Source organism: Hemitrygon akajei, chromosome 14, assembly GCF_048418815.1.
Source record: "Hemitrygon akajei chromosome 14, sHemAka1.3, whole genome shotgun sequence".
NCBI classification, from domain to species: domain Eukaryota; kingdom Metazoa; phylum Chordata; class Chondrichthyes; order Myliobatiformes; family Dasyatidae; genus Hemitrygon; species Hemitrygon akajei.
Genome location: NC_133137.1, coordinates 103,960,778 through 103,977,643, shown reverse-complemented (window position 1 = coordinate 103,977,643; position 16,866 = coordinate 103,960,778). Strand labels below are relative to the sequence as shown.

The window sequence follows — 16,866 nt, the reverse complement described above, 5'->3', positions numbered from 1 at the left end:
CTGAAGAAAAATGTGCTGCAGTTCAATAAGTAGGTAGTAGTCTGGGATTTATTTAATCTTATCCTCGTTACCACTGTTATGTTTTGTAACTCCAGAAACTAATTGAAAGAAAAACACAGGGGCCAGGATAATATGTCTACTAAGTTATTTTTGCTTTTTTAAAAAATGAAATGCTCACATATGATGTGGTGGAGTAACGACTTGTGCCATTCATATACTTTGTACATATAACCCATAATGAATTATGTAAACAAACAAAAAATAATTAATCAAGCAATATATTTACTCAGCTGTTACAGACATATTACATACATGTACTAGTTTCCTGGTTTACTAGTCATCAGATAGACCCTCTTCCTGTTCCTATGCCACACACAATAAGTTCCATTTGCAATTAACTTGGTGAAATTGAATGGGATTACAAATCAAAGTGCTTCCCAGCTTTAAGATGTGTGGTATTAAAAAAACTGTTTACAATTTAATTTGAAATGAATTTGAGATTCAGAAGGCAACAGCAATCATTACCTTTGTTCACTGCATTCCAACCACTATCCCTTTCAGCAGGAGTAGGGAGAAGGATGATGTCACAGTTATCAATACCTCTTAGAAATGTTTTTGAAATGGTTGCATGTAATAGTGGAATGATTGTACAAATGAAACATTCTTATCTACAGAGGAAGGTCATTCAACTATGAAGCCTGTGCTATATGAAGGAGCTAAACAATTAGTCACACTACCATAATATTGTCTCAAGTTTTATGTGTTGAAATCCAATTTAAAATTTCAATATTTAATTTACTTCTTTCCAAGCAGTAGACTCTGGACAACATTGAGTTACTTTATAAACCGATTTTGCTCCCAGTCTTTTCTCAAACACCTTAAATTGGTGCTGTAGCAGTTAGCACAACTATTACAGCTCAAGGTGTTCTAGAGTTCTGGGTTCAATTCCAGCTCTATCTGTAAGGAGTTTGCCTGCTTTCCCCTCAGGTTTCTTCCATGGGTCCCAGTTCCCTTCCAAAGATGTACCAGTTACTAGGTTAATTGGTCATTGTAAATTGTTCTGTGATTAATTAGGGTTAAAAAGTTGGGTTGCTGGGCACCGCAGCTCGTTGGGCCACAAAGGCCTGTCTTTCTCTGTATCTCCAAATAAAATAATAATTGAAATCCTTCCAGCTGATACTAAGGCCACCTTTCCATTTTATCAATGGCTTCCCTAACTCTGAACATATCTGCTGGGTGGCAGTGTGAAATGTCAGGAGGATGTTATGAGAATGCAGGGTGACTTGGACAGGTTGGGTGAGTGGGCAAATGTATGGCAGATGCAGTTTAATGTGGATAAATGTGAGGTTATCCACTTTGGTGGCAAGAACAGGAAGGCAGATTACTATCTAAATGGAGTCAAGTTAGGAAAAGGGGAAGTACAACGAGATCTAGGTGTTCTTATACATCAGTCAATGGAAGCAAGCATGCAGGTACAGCAGGCAGTGAAGAAAGCTAATGGCATGCTGGCCTTTATAACAAGAGGAATTGAGTATAGGAGTAAAGAGGTCCTTCTGCAGCTGTACAGGGCCCTGGTGAGACCCCACCTGGAGTATTGTGTGCAGTTTTGGTCTCCAAATTTGAGGAAGGACATTCTTGCTATTGAGGGAGTGCAGCGTAGGTTCACAAGGTTAATTCCCAGAATGGCGGGACTGTCATATGTTGAAAGATTGGAGCGACTGGGCTTGTATACACTGGAATTTAGAAGGATGAGAGGGGATCTGATTGAAACATATAAGATTATTAAGGGATTGGACACGCTGGAGGCAGGAAGCATGTTCCCGCTGATGGGTGAGTCCAGAACTAGAGGCCACAGTTTAAGAATAAGGGGTAGGCCATTTAGAACTGAGATGCGGAAAAACTTTTTCACCCAGAGAGTGGTGGATATGTGGAATGCTCTGCCCCAGAAGGCAGTGGAGGCCAAGTCTCTGGATGCATTCAAGAGAGAGTTAGATAGAGCTCTTATAGATAGTGGGGTCAAGGGATATGGGGAGAGGACAGGAACGGGGTACTGATTGTGTACGATCAGCCATGATCACAGTGAATGGCGGTGCTGGCTAGAAGGGCCGAATGGCCTACTCCTGCACCTACTGTCTATTGTCTATTGTCTGCTCTCAATCTCCTCTGACCTGTAGAGAATCAGAATCAGGTTTATTATCACTGGCATGTGTCATCAAATTCTTTAACTTAGCAGGCAGCAGCAGTTCAATGCAATAGATAGAATAAGTAAATAAATTGCAGTGTGCGCTTATTGAATAGATTAAACATTATGCAAAAACAGATAACATATACTAAAAAAGTGAGGTAGGAATCGGACGGCAGAGGGGAAGAAGCTGTTCCTGAATCGCTGAGTGTGTGTCTTCAGGCTTCTGTACCTCCTACCTGATGGTAACAGTGAGAAAAGGGCATGGCCTGGGTGCTGGAGTTCCTTAATAATGGACGCTGCCTTTCTGAGACACCGCTCCCTAAAGATGTCCTGGGTACTTTGTACACTGTTACCCCAAGATGAAGCTGACTAAATTTACTACCTTCCGCAGCTTCTTTCGGTCCTATGCAGTAGCCCACCCCCCACGCGCCCATACAAGACAGTGATGCAGCCTGTCAGAATGCTCTCCATGTTACATCTATAGAAGTTTTTGAGTGTATTTGTTGACACACCAAAACGCTTCAAACTCCTAATAAAGTATAGCTGCTGTCTTGCCTTCTTTATGACTACATTGATATGTTGGAACCAGGTTAGATCCTCTGAGATCTTGACACCCAGGAACTTGAAACTGCTCACTCTCTCCACTTCTGATCCCTCTATGAGGATTGGTATGTGTTCCTTCGTCTTCCAGAAGTCCACAATCAGCTCTTTCGTCTTACTGACATTGAGCGCAAGGTTGTTGCTATTACACCAGTCCACTAGTTGGCATACCTCACTCCTGAACACCTTCTCGTCTCCACCTAAGATTCTACCAACAATAGTTGCATCATGAGCAAGTTTATAGATGGCATTTGATGCCTAGCCACACAGTCAAGGGTATATAGAGAGTAGAGCAGTGAGCTAAGCACACACCCCTGAGGTGCGCCAGTGTTGATCGTCAGCGAGGAGATGTTATCACCATTCCGCAAAGATTGTGCTCTTCTGGTTAGGAAGTTGAGGATCCAATTGCAGAGGGAGGTACAGAGGCCCAGGTTCTGTAACTTCTCAATCAGGATTGTGGGAATGATGGTATTAATTCTGAGCTATAGTCAGTGAACAGCATCCTGATGTAGGTGTTTGTGTTGTCCAAGTGGTCTAAAGCCATGTGGAGAGCCATTGAAATTGCATCTGCCTACAAGATGGTATAACACTGGTATAACTGTTGCCCTTTTGAAGCAAGTGGGAACTTCCGCCCATAGCAGTGAGAGGTTGAAAATGTCTTTGAATACTCCTGCCAGTTGTTTGGCACAGGTTTACAGAACCTTACCAGGTACTCCATCAGGACCTTCTGCCTTGCGAGGGTTCACACTCTTTAAAGACATCTTAACATCAGCCTCTGAGACAGAGATCACAGGGTCATCAGGTGCAGCAGGGATCTTCATAGCTGAAGTTATATTCTCCCTTTCAAAGTGGGCAAAGAACCCCAGCTTCACCAATTTCTCATCTTCCTTATTGTTCTGTTAATCTCTGAATCCTCTCAAAGCCTTGACTGCTTCCTGAAATGAAGGGGCCAGAAGGGAACACATTATTCTAATTGGGCTCTAATCAGAGTCCTGTAAATATTTGCTTTTCTTTCCTTGCTGGTCTTCTCAATTATTCGGTGGGCAATTAAGTTTATAAAATATTTGTTTCTGGGAACCTGCAGAACAACAGGCAAACACATGGGAAGTTTGGTTCCTAGCTTACTGTGTGTATTCAATTTAGAGCATTCCTTTCATAAAAAGAAATAATTACCAATTTTCATTATCTTATTATAAAATTTTTATCGCAGTTCCTGTTCTCAACTTATTTCCTTCCCTCTTGTAGTCAATTTCAGCAGTTGTTATTTAAAAATGTATTTTTAGTGATGACCTTTTAATTCAGGAGGGGAAAACTAAGTATGCCTTCCCTTCCCCACCCCACATCCAACTTCCATCATCAGAAAATTCCTGGACAATGATGGTGATATTGGATAACCGGAAACTGTGTGTGTCTGTGTATGTATGTGTGTGTGTGTGTGTGTGAGAGTGTCTGTGTGTGCATGGGTGTGTCTGTTTGGGTGTTAGTGTGTGTGTGTCTGTATGTATGTGTGTTGTGTATGTGCATGTGTTTGTTTCTGTATGTATGTTGTGTGTGTATTTGTGTGTGTGTGTGTGTGTGTGAAGCCCATTAATAAAATAGCAAAGGAATAGGAATAATCAGCTAGCATTGAGTAGTAAGTATTTAAGTTTTAACCTTCAAAGCAATAGATGTACCCGTTTTGACCTTCGAGGCAATCGATGTACCTGTTTTAACCTTTGAGGCAACAGATGTACCTGTTTTAACCTTCGAGATAATAGATGTACCTGTTTCTACCTTTGTTGGGCAGTGTTAGTGTAAGATGTTGGTTCCACCTTTATGGTAAGGTTACAAGTTTTTATCAGGCCTAACCCTTGCCTGTGAACAGAATTCTCAATCACTCAACCGTTCCCTAAGGATTTTTACACTTCACCATCATCCTTTGTGACGAGGGCTCAGACAATTCTTGCCCACATGGAGAGATCGCAGTGCCCTCCTCTCACACTGCAAAGAACGCTGCAGGAGGGGGATCAGAAGTGGTGGGCAATGGGAAGTGGAGGATTGTAGCCCATTCACATTTAAAATTGAATTCAGGAACAGGAATACTGTCATCCCAAAGAAGCAGAGATCTAATCTCAGTAGCATACACAAAGTGCTAGAGGAAGTCAGCAGGTCATTTGCAGATGATATGAAGATTGGTGGAGGGGCAGGTAGTGTTGAGGAAATGGATTTGAATTAGGAGAATGGGCAAGAAAGTGGCAAATGAAATACATGTTCGAAAATGCATGGTCATGCATTTTGGTAATAGAAATAAATGCGCAGACTATTTTCTAAACAGGAAGACAATCCAAAAATCTGAGATTCAAAGGGACTTGGGAGTCCTTGTGCAGAACACCCAAAAGATTAACCCGAGAAGGTAGAGTCGGTGGTGAGGAAGGCAAATGCCTTGTCAGCATTCATTTCAAGAGGTCTGGAATACAAGAGCAGGGATATGATGCTGAGGTTTTATAAAGCACTGGTGAGGCCTCACCTTGAGCATTGTGAACAGTTTTAGGCTCCTCATCTAAGAAAAGATGTGCTGGCATTGGAGAAGGTTCAGAGGAGGTTCACAAGAATGGTTCTGGGAATGAAAGGGTTAACATAGGGGCACGTTTGATGGCTCTGGGTCTGTAGTCACTGTAATTCAGAAGGATGGGGGGGGGGATCTCATTGAAACTTTTCGAATGTTGGAAGGCCTAGACAGAGTAGATGTGGAAAGGATGTTTCCCATGATGGGGGAGTCTAGGATGAGAGGGCACAACCTCAGGATAGAGGGATGTCCATTTAAAACAGAAATGCAGAGAAATTTCTTTAGCCAGAGGGTGGTGAATTTGTGGAATTTGTTACCACAGGCAACTGTGGAAATCATTCTGTGGGTCCTCTCTGCAAATGTACAAATTTTGAATCACTCCCAATGCCATATTTGGCAATCTAATAACATGGGACAGCAGTCATTTCCAGCTTTAGGTCACAGGCCTTCAAACATCTGGTGAAGGTTAAAATGATTCTCTTTGCTCCTCATAACATATAACAATTCCATTTTCAGCCTTGGCTAATTAGGATCAGGAATGCTGGTTGCTCTTCATTTCCTCTCTGAAAGAATGTAAAGGAAGCTTTATTCTGTATCTGATTAATGTATTTAATGGAGTCACATAGAGAGTACTTAATTGTGTATCTAACTTACATCAAATCTCTGTGAATGCTTCATGAATTGACAAGGTTTACTATTATTCGCTGGTCTTCAGACAAGCTGATGATACCTTCATGACACTGCTCTTCACACCAATACATTTCCTCAACAGCTTCAATCTTGCTCCTCAAATTTTCCTTTCCATTCACTCATTTTCCTACTGTTCTCCTTTATCTGTTTGCCTTTTGTTCTGCTCTGTATATGTTGTGTTTGATTGTTGCCCTCACATTGTCACTTGCATCAATGAATAAAGTGGGGCTCAGAGGGAAAATACATCAGCCATGATCGAATGGTGGAACAGACTCAATGGGCTGAATGGCCTGTTCTTCTCCCATGTCATTTTCCCTTTTCCTATCCTTGTTAATATGTAACTGGCCTAATTTTGTTTGTTCATTATCTGTGTATTCACCCTTCATACATCAGACACTTCCATTCACTGGCATGGCTATCTAACCTGGTCAAATTCCTTAAAGTGTAAAAACCATTCCTTGACACTTGTTCTTTCTTGAGCAATAAAAGTTTTTTTTTACAATAAATCTTGACCAAACAGATCTGAACTTCAGGATGACTTGAACTTTGAGGTGCAATGAAACATAGTTTGGAGCATTAATAATCACGCATTGATATTGATATGATTAGTATGTGTAAAAGAAGGGTCTCGGCTCAAAACATCGACTGTTCATTCTTTTCCATAGAGGCAGCCTGACCTGCTGAGTCCCTCCAGTATTTTGTGTGTAAGTGTAAATATTTTTGTTGGAGGGTTCCAGTCAATGCAGCTTAGAATGATCACAATATGAAAAATGACTAGGTTACACTCAGCGTCAATCTCCTGACCGCTCTTTGTTTCTGCTTCTTTTCTAATGATAAACCCAGGGAAATGGCCACGGATTATGGTGCAGAAGATCCTAACCGTCAAAGTCGTGGAGAGAAACTCAATTGATTCAGAGATGGCAATTTGATAATGACATTTGGAATAGTGTTTGTGTTTTTAGAAAATGAAGGGGATGAGACAAATGAGGAATGAGGTTCTTGTCTGAGTACAATTTTCAGTTGTTTTTCTCAGTTATTCAATCCCAGCTCTGATTTCAAAGCCAGCCTCTGTGACCTCAAGAATGCTATCTAGGCTGTAAATTCACTGCGGCTCTTTTGGAAAACTAATGTAAAAGGCAGAAATAGGAATATGCCACACAGCCCTTTTAGCTTAATAAGGACAAGGATCAGCTTTCTTGTCACATGTACAGTGAAACATACAGTGATATGCATCGTTTGCATCAATAACGAACTCAGTCCAAGATGTGCAAGAGTGTTGGCAAGCTTCCAGTGCCAACATAAAATGTCCATGACTTACTAATCCTTATGCCTTTGGAATATGGGAGGATACCAGAGCACCAGGAGGAAGTCCTCTTGGTCAGGGGAGAATATTCAAACTCCTAACAGATAGTGGAGGGAATTGAACCCACTGAATCAGAGTTATTGAATCACTGGCACTGTAAAGCATTAAGCTAATTGCTGCCCTACTGTGTTCTACTGTTTAACAAAAATAATGGCAGAACTTCTACCTTTTAATCCATCTTCCTGCTCCATCCCCAAATTACTTGATTCTCTTGCTCTCTAAATAATTAGTAATATCAGAAATGAATGTACCAGTGATCTGAAGATGTTCTCAAAATCTCCTTGAAGAAGTGTAATTCATGGGAATCTCTGGTCTGTGATTGCTTACAATGGAGAATGAGCATTCAGCGTGGCAGTGAGAACCTCATCCATTCAATGGAAGTGCACAGACGCTCAGCATAAATAACAGCAGGAGCACACCACCCCCCACACTCTCTCTCAAGCACCTCCATGTACTGACATTATCAGCCGCCTCAGAACCAGGGCAATTGGAGTAGATGCACATCATCAGAGGGACTACCTGAGAAGAGGAGAGGATTTGGGAGATGCCAGAATATAGCGGTCTCTTGGTCAACATTCTTCTCTCAACCACAAATATGATCATATAGCTTGTAAAAATATGACTCAAGAGCTAGAGGTTGAGGGTTTATGAGGGATTAGTACCGGATTGTCATTTTTATTGTAGTGTAGAGGTTAGCACAATGCTTTACATAGCAGTGACCCAGGTTCAATTTCCACTGATGTCTGTAAGTTGTTTGTACGTTCTCCCCTTGACCATGTGGGTATCCTCCGGGTGGTCCATTTTCCTCCCACAGTTCACAATGTACAGGTTGGTAGGTTGTTAATTGGTCATTGTAAATTGTCCTGTGATTAGGCTAGGGTTAAATCAGGGGTTGCTGGGCAGCAAGGCTCAAACAGCCAGAAGGACCTACTGTGCATTGTATCTCAATAAAAAAAATATAACTCATCCAAGTTTCTAAATGAGACATATCTAGGAAGGAAAGTGAGCTGTGTTAAATGTATTTTGGTGGGAATAGGAAATGAATATATTTTTATTAAACAGTGAGAAACTAAATGTGGCACAAAGAGAGAATGAAGTGAACAGAAAAGTAACATATGGGTGCAGCAAACAAGTAGAAAGGCAAACCAAATGTTGGACTGTTGGAGCTAGAGTTCATGAATACAAGCCTAAGGAAGTCTCACTGTTAATCAGTAGAGCCCATTCTGTATTAATATCCTAGTATATTGTGATTATCCTAAACTGCATTGTTAGCAACCCTGCAATAATTGTACCTCTATATATTACTCACATTGTGAACTTCATCAACCCACCCGAATGTTCAGTTATGTTTGGCCAAGATTAATTATTGCTACAAGGAACACAATACCAATGGTAGATTATACCTTGGTGAGATTACACTAGAGATACCTATTACTAATTCCTGGGTCAGGGATTTTTCCTGTTAGGGAAGAGTGAATCAGGCTCACATGTACTTCATGGAATTCAGAAAAATGCAAGTTGATCCTATTGAAATATAAAAGTAGAATCTTTTATTAGGGGTTGACAGTGGAAGCTAACAAGATGTAATCTCAGTCTGGAAAGTTTAAGCATTGAGGATATTGTCTCAGGATGTAGTTTAATATTCAGAGAAAATTTTTCTTACTGAGAAGGGTGAGAACTTTAAAAATTTTCTACCATGTATAACCATGAATTCTCACTAGTTCTCATGGCTGATCTTGGTTATTTTCTTATTGATTGGCAGAGTAGGCTCAAAGGGTCAATTGATATTCCCATGCTTCCACTATTTTCTTGTGAGAGCTCCATTAAATGTACAACCTGGATTATTTAGACCCCCATCACTGAAGAGTTATAAGCAAAATTACTCCAGTGCTACCTCAACCCGATATGCAGTGAACATCTGCCAAACCGCCCCCCCCCAAAAAAAAAAACTACTGAGATGTTGGAATTAAATTGACTGTATAATGAAGAAATAGAAATATCACATCAATGCAGTGGGTGGTTCTTCTTTGGATTTGAGTGTTGAAGTTTTCTATCCAATCATTGTTATTTCTGACTTTGGATGTCTTGATAGATGGGTTGGAGGAAGTTTTACTTTCTTTCAAGTTGACAGTGGAACATTTCTTTTTACTGGTACATATCAGAGCACAGCTTCAAAATTCCTGTTTGAAAAGGAGCACTGTCACATTCTTGCAGAGTGCCCAAGTCCCAAGATTGGTTTGCATTTGATCATCTAAACTGGAGTATGTAATAAGAAAACTAAATATGATTAAGGATTTTGTTTGTGGGAGGGTTATACATTGAGTGTACAGGAATATGACAACTAACAACAAAACCACACAAGCTACCAGATTTCTGCACCATATATTACAAAAACAAATCTGCTAGGTCCATAAGATATAGAAGCAAACTAGGCTACTCAGCCCATTGAGACCACTCTGCCATTTCATCATAGCTGAACCTAGTTTCCATTCAATCCCATACACCTGCTCTCTCACAATATCCCTTGATGTCCTGACCAATCAGGAATCCATCAACTTCCGCTTTGAATATACCCATGAACTTAGCCTCCACCACAGTCTGTGGCAGGGCATTCCATTGTTCCACCAGCTAAAAAAGTTCTTCCTTACCTCTGTTCTAAAAGGTCATCCCTCAAGTTTGAATCTGTGCCCTCTTGTCTGGATATACCCACCACAGAAAACATCCTCTCCACATCTACCTCATCTAATCCTTTCAACTATTGGTAGGTTTCAATGAGATCCCCATGCATTCTTCTAAATTCCATTGAGTACAGGTCCAAAACTGCCAGACACTCTTCATTCTCAGAATCATCCTCGTGAACTTCCTCTGGACTCTCTTCCTCCGGAGATAAGGGGCCCAAAACTGTTGACATTACTCCAGTGCGACCTGACTAGTGTCTTATAAAGGCTCAGCATTATCTCCTTGTTTTTATATTCTATTCCACTTGAAATAAATGTCAATATTGTATCTGCCTCTGTACCACATACTCAATTTGTGAATTAACCTTCTGGGAGTCTGCATGAGGACTTCGAAGTCCTTCTGCTCCTCCGAGGTTTGAATTTTCTTTCCATTTAGATAATAGTCTGCACTATTGTTCCTTTTACCAACATGCGTTATCATAAATTTCCAAATACTTTTTTGCTCATTCTTCCAATTTGTCTAAGTCCTGCTGCAATTGCATTACTTCCCCAGCACTACCTACTTAAGAGGAATAGTCAGAGAGGACAGCCAGCGCCTCTTCCCCAGGGCACCACTGCTCAGTACAAGAGGTCATGGCTTTAAGGTAAGGGGAGGGAAGTTCAAGGGGGATATTAGAGGAAGGTTTTTCACTCAGAGAGTGGTTGGTGCGTGAAATGCACTGCCTGAGTCAGTGGTGGAGGCAGATACACTAGTGAAGTTTAAGAGACTACTAGACAGGTATATGGAGGAATTTAAGGTGGGGGGTTATATGGGAGGCAGGGTTTGAGGGTCAGCACAACATTGTGGGCCAAAGGGCCTGTAATGTGCTGTACTATTCTATGTTCTATGCACCCCTTCACCTATCTTTGAATCATCTGTAAACTTTGCCAACTTTTGTTAAGCAATTTCATGTGAAGCACCTTATCAAATGCCTTCTGAAAATCTAAGTAAGTGTCATCACTGCCTCTCCTTTGTCCACCCTGCTTGTTACTTCCTCAAAGAACTCTAACAGATTTGTCAGGCAAGGTTTCCCTTTACAGAAACCATGCTGACTTTGACTGATTTTATCATTAGTGTCCAAGTACCTGGAAACCTCATCCTTAATAACGAACTCCAAAACTTTCCCAACCACTGAGGTTAGGCTAACTGGTCTATAATTTCTTCTCTTTTGTCTTCCTCCCTTCTTAAAAAGTGGAGTGACATTTACAATTTTCTAGTCCTCCTGGACCATGCCAGAATCAGGTGATTCTTGAACGATCATGACCAATGCATCCGTTATCTCTTCAGCAACCTCTTTCAGGGCTCTGGGATGTAGTCCATCTGGCCCAGGTGACTTATCCACCTTCAAAATGCTGGAGGAACTCAGCAGGCCAGACAGCATCTGTGGATAAAGTACAGTCGACGTTTTGGGCCAAAACCCTTCGGCAGAACTGGAGAAAAACTGCAGAGGAGTAGATTTGAAAGGGGGAGGTAGGGGAGAGAGAAACACCAGGCAATAGGTGAAACCCACCCTGCTACTTGTAAAAATGACACCCCCTGCTCTCAATTCCTCTGTCTCTGCTGCATCTACTCTCAGGATGAGATTTTTCATTCTAGAATGAAGGTGTCCTCCTTTTTCAAAAAACGAGGCTTCTCTTCCTCCACCATCAACGTGCCCTCAACCACATCTCTTCCATTTCATGCATGTCTGCTCTTACCCCATCCTCCCGCCACGTTACCAGGGATAGGGTTCCTCTTGTCCTCACCTACCACCCCACCAGCCTCCGCACCCAGCACATAATTCTCTGAAATTGCCGACACTTCCAACTGCATCCCACCACCAAACACATCTTTCCCTCCCCCCCTACTTTCTGCTTTCTTCAAGGATCACTCTCTATGCAACTTCCTTGTCCATTCATCCCTCTCCATTGATCTGCAGACTTCCTCTTATTTGTGACTTACCACCTTAAGACCTTTCAGATTGCCTAACACTTTTTTCTTTGTAATAGCAATGACACACAATCTCACGGAGCTGTGGCATACGGCTACTGTTTTCCACAGTAAAGACTGAGGCAAAGTGTTTAATGAGTTCTTTTGCCCTGTCTTTGTCCCCAATTACTACCTCACCAGCATCATGTTCCAGTGGTCCAATATTAACTCTTGCCTTTTTATTATTTATATAACTGAAAAACTTCTAGTATCCTGCTTTATATTATACTTTGCCTTCATATTTCATCTTTTCCCTTCTTACAGCTTTTTTAGTTGTCTTTTGTTGGATTTTAAAACTTCCCAAATATCCAACTTTTCACTCATTTTTGCTACATTATGTGCCCTTTCCTTGGCTTTTATGTAGTCCTTAACTTCCTTTGTCAGCTACAGTTCCCTAGACCTACCACATGGGAATTACTTCTTCTGTGGGACATACCTATCCTGCGCTTTGTGAACTATTCCCAAAAACTTCAGCCATTTCTGCTCTGCTGCCATCCCCACCAGTATCTGTCTCCAATCCACCTGCGCAAGCTCCTCTCTCATGTCTCTGTAATTCTCTTTATTCTATTGCTATACTGATACATGTGACTTATGCTTCTCCCTCTCAAAATGCAGTATGAAAGCAATCATATTATGATCACTGTCTCCTAAGGGTTCCTTTACCTTAAGCTCCCTAATAAAATCTGGGTTATTGCACAACACCCATCTAAGATAGCTTTTCCCTGAGTAGGCTCAAGCACAAGCTGCTCTAAAAAGCCATATCATAGGTATTCAACAAATTCTCCCTCTTGTGATCTGACACCAACCTGATTTTCCCAATTCCCTTGCATATTGAAGTCTGCCATTACAATTGTGACATTACCCTTATTACACACCCTTTCCAGCTCCCTTTACAATCTCAACCCCACATTTTGGCTATTAATTGCAGGCCTATATATGATTTCCATAATACTTTTTTTTACCTTTGCAGTTTTCATAATGCTACCCACAAAGATTTGACATTGTCTGACCCTATGTCACCTCTTTCTGAAGATGTAATTCCATCTCTTACCAGTAGAGCCACACTACTACCTATGCCTTCCTTCCTGTCCTTTCAGTTTAAAGTGTATCCTTCAATGTTACACTCCCAACTATGACCTTCTTTCAGCTACAACTCAGTGATACCCACAACGTCATACTGACCAATCCTTAATTGCGCCTTGAGTTCGTCCACCTTATTCTGAATGCTATGCGCATTTAAATACAGCACTTTCAGTCCTGCATTATTCACCCTAATGCATTTTGTCTCTGTGGTATAACTTAACTCTTTGCTCTGTCTACAGTTGTACCCAGTCATTGGCTTGTCCTTCCTTACATTCATATTACATATTTCATCATCTACTTGTAAACCTGCTGGCTTATCCTCAGCTCTATCATACTGGTTTCCATCCCCCTGCCATATCAGTTTAAACCACTCCCAACTGTTCTAGCAAACCTGCCCACAAGGATATTAGACCCACTCAGATTTAAGTGCAACCCGTTCCTTCTGTACAGGTTACACCTGTCCCAGAAAAGGTCCCAATGATCGAGAAATCTGAATCACTGCCCCCTGCTCCAATTCTTCAGCCATGCATTTATCTGCCACCTTATTCTATTCCTATCCTCACTGTTGTGTAGCACAGGCAGCAAACCCAAGATTACTGCCCTTGAGGTCCTGCTTCTCAGCTTCCTTCCTAACTCACTGTATTCTTTTTTCAGGACTTCCTCCATTTTTCTGCCTATGTCATTGGTACCAATATGTACCACGAATTCTGCCCGCTCACCCTCCCTTTTCAGCACATTGTGGACACGTTCAGAGACACTGGAACCCTGGCACCTGGGAGACAAACTACCTGTGTTTCCTTTTCATATCCACAGACTCACTCATCTGTCCCCCTAACCATAGAGTCCCCTATAACTGCTGCCATCCTCTTCAGTTCCCTTCCCTTCTGAGCCACAGGGCAAGACTTGGTGCCAGAGGCAGGGCCACTGTTGCTTCCCCCGGGTAGGTCATCCAACCGAACAGTACTAAAAATGGAGTACTTATTGTTGAGGAGGATGGTCACAGGGTTGCTTTCCACTATCTGATGTTATTCCTTCCCTCTCCCGACAGTCATCCATTTATCTGCCTCCTGTAGCCTTGGGCTGACTACCTCCCTGTAGCTCCTGTCTATCACTGCCTCATTTTCCCTAACAAGCCGAAGGTCATCGGGCTGCAGTTCCAGTTCTCTAAATCGGTCTTTAAGGAGCTGCATCTTGATGCATCTGGTGCAGATGTGGCTACTGGGGAGACATCTGACACCCAGAACAGAACACTGGTTCTGCAGACTTACCTCTATTATTTCAAGAGTAAATTCAGAAAAAAATTACTGCAGGTCAACACCACAAAGTCCTTCTCATTAACCTCCTGAATTAGAAAATTATAAGGGCAGCTCTTCTGCCCAACTCTCCTACCTTAAGATGTATTAGAATAGAGATAATGAACATTATTAATACGTATCATGGTTAAAAATTTGTTTAGTGATTAGTATCTAGACTAATACTTGAAGACATGTGTTCTCATTCCACCATGACAGGCAGGGAAATTAAATGTAATTATACAGGAATCTGAAATAAAAATTGTAGCCTCTAAAGGATGATTATAATATTACAGAAAAGTTGTTCACGCCTACTTCATGGAAGGAGATATGCTATCCTTACTTAGTGTGGCTCTTATCTGACTCTCAACCTCCCTCTCAACTAGCAGTGGCAAGCCTTTGAGTTATATGGAGCAGTTAGTTCAAACCATTTAAGAGTGTAACAGGATGAACCACCCATATTGATCTCAGAGCTAGTTTCAAAAGGACACATCCTCTAATCATACTCTTAAAGTATTCAATAGTTTCCTGGGAGATCACATTGAAGTTTAATAATAAGTTAAAAAAGTAGAGATGCTGCAAAATGATAACAGCATCTGTGGAGGAAGAAACAGGGTTAAATTTGAAGTCAATAACCTTTCACTAGAACTGGAAAAAGTAAAGATAAATGTGCTTAAAATTAAAGAGTAAGTTAGAAAAGGATAAAATAAAAAGGAAGATGTAATGGGCTTGAATGCAGACAAAAATCAGAGGGCAAAAAAGAAATAGAGGTCCACGGTAAAAGGAAACGATGAGTGACAAAATCAGTGTAGAGGAGGTGTACGTGGGAATGTCAATATTATTCTCCAAAACTGTTAAATTCAATATTGAGTCCAGAAAGCATAATGTGTCTTGTCAAAATTAAACTTGTTTGGAACACTGTACATGGTCAAGGACTGGAAGAACAGATTGCGAGTGGGATGAAGATGGGAGTAGGACAAAGAATTAAAGTGATTGGAAACATTGGACCATGTTTGTGAATTGAATGAATTTTATTCCACAAAATTGTTGTCCAACCTGCATTTATTTTTCTAATTTAAAGGAAATGATATTGTGAAGATTGAATGTAATATGCTTCTATGAAATAAATACAATTAAGACATTATTTCATCTGAAAAAACTATTTGGGTCCTAGGTGATTGGAGGTTAAAGGATGTAGCCTCTTCTGTGTTTGCAATGAATAGTTCCAAGGAAAATGTTAGGTAGACGATTGATGATGGTGCATAGTTAATTGTAACTTTATCAACACTGCTTACTACAAAATACAAGCTTGATTGGCATCCTATCCATCATCTTCTACAGTATATACATTCCCTCACCCATTGAGACAACTTTTCAAGGCTTCTTCAAGAATACCTTCTATGTAGAAGGACCAGGATAACAGGTACATTGAATATTACCATCTGCAACTTCTTACCAAGTCAAGCACCATTCTGACTTGAAAATATATCAATTTTTTACTTTTTCTATTGGGTCTAATTTCTAGAATTCCCTATCCAATGTCCCAAAAGCAGTTAAGAATGGTCAAAGAATGCTGGTCTTATGAAATCTAGGTGTTCTTGTACATCAGTCAATGAAAGCAAGCATGCAGGTACAGCAGGCAGTGAAGAAAGCTAATGGCATGCTGGCCTTTATAACAAGAGGAATTGAGTATAGGAGTAAAGAGGTCCTTCTGCAGCTGTACAGGGCCCTGGTGAGACCCCACCTGGAGTATTGTGTGCAGTTTTGGTCTCCAAATTTGAGGAAGGACATGCTTGCTATTGAGGGAGTGCAGCGTAGGTTCACAAGGTTAATTCCCAGAATGGCGGGACTGTCATATGTTGAAAGATTGGAGCGACTGGGCTTGTATACACTGGAATTTAGAAGGATGAGAGGGGATCTGATTGAAACATATAAGATTATTAAGGGATTGGACACGCTGGAGGCAGGAAGCATGTTCCCGCTGATGGGTGAGTCCAGAACTAGAGGCCACAGTTTAAGAATAAGGGGTAGGCCATTTAGAACAGAGATGCGGAAAAACTTTTTCACCCAGAGAGTGGTGGATATGTGGAATGCTCTGCCCCAGAAGGCAGTGGAGGCCAAGTCTCTGGATGCATTCAAGAGAGAGTTAGATAGAGCTCTTATAGATAGCGGGGTCAAGGGATATGGGGAGAGGGCAGGAACGGATTACTGATTGTGTATGATCAGCCATGATCACAGTGAATGGCGGTGCTGGCTAGGAGGGCCGAATGGCCTACCCTTGCACCTACTGTCTATTGTCTATTGTATTGTTCACATCCAATAACTAAATTGTTATTAAAAACTGGGTTGTTTATAAGAATTTTACACAATTAGAAAAAAATGCTATTTCGTCCATTCATTTTCTTGTAATGGATGCAAATGC

At 41.1% G+C, this 16,866-nt stretch overlaps 1 protein-coding gene across 1 annotated transcript in view; it reads left to right on the top strand.

The window, feature by feature from the left end:
* Positions 1-16,866, top strand: part of prrt4b (proline rich transmembrane protein 4b) — a 54,512-nt gene that overhangs the window by 29,144 nt on the left and 8,502 nt on the right. The gene's annotated exons all lie outside the window — the stretch shown is intronic.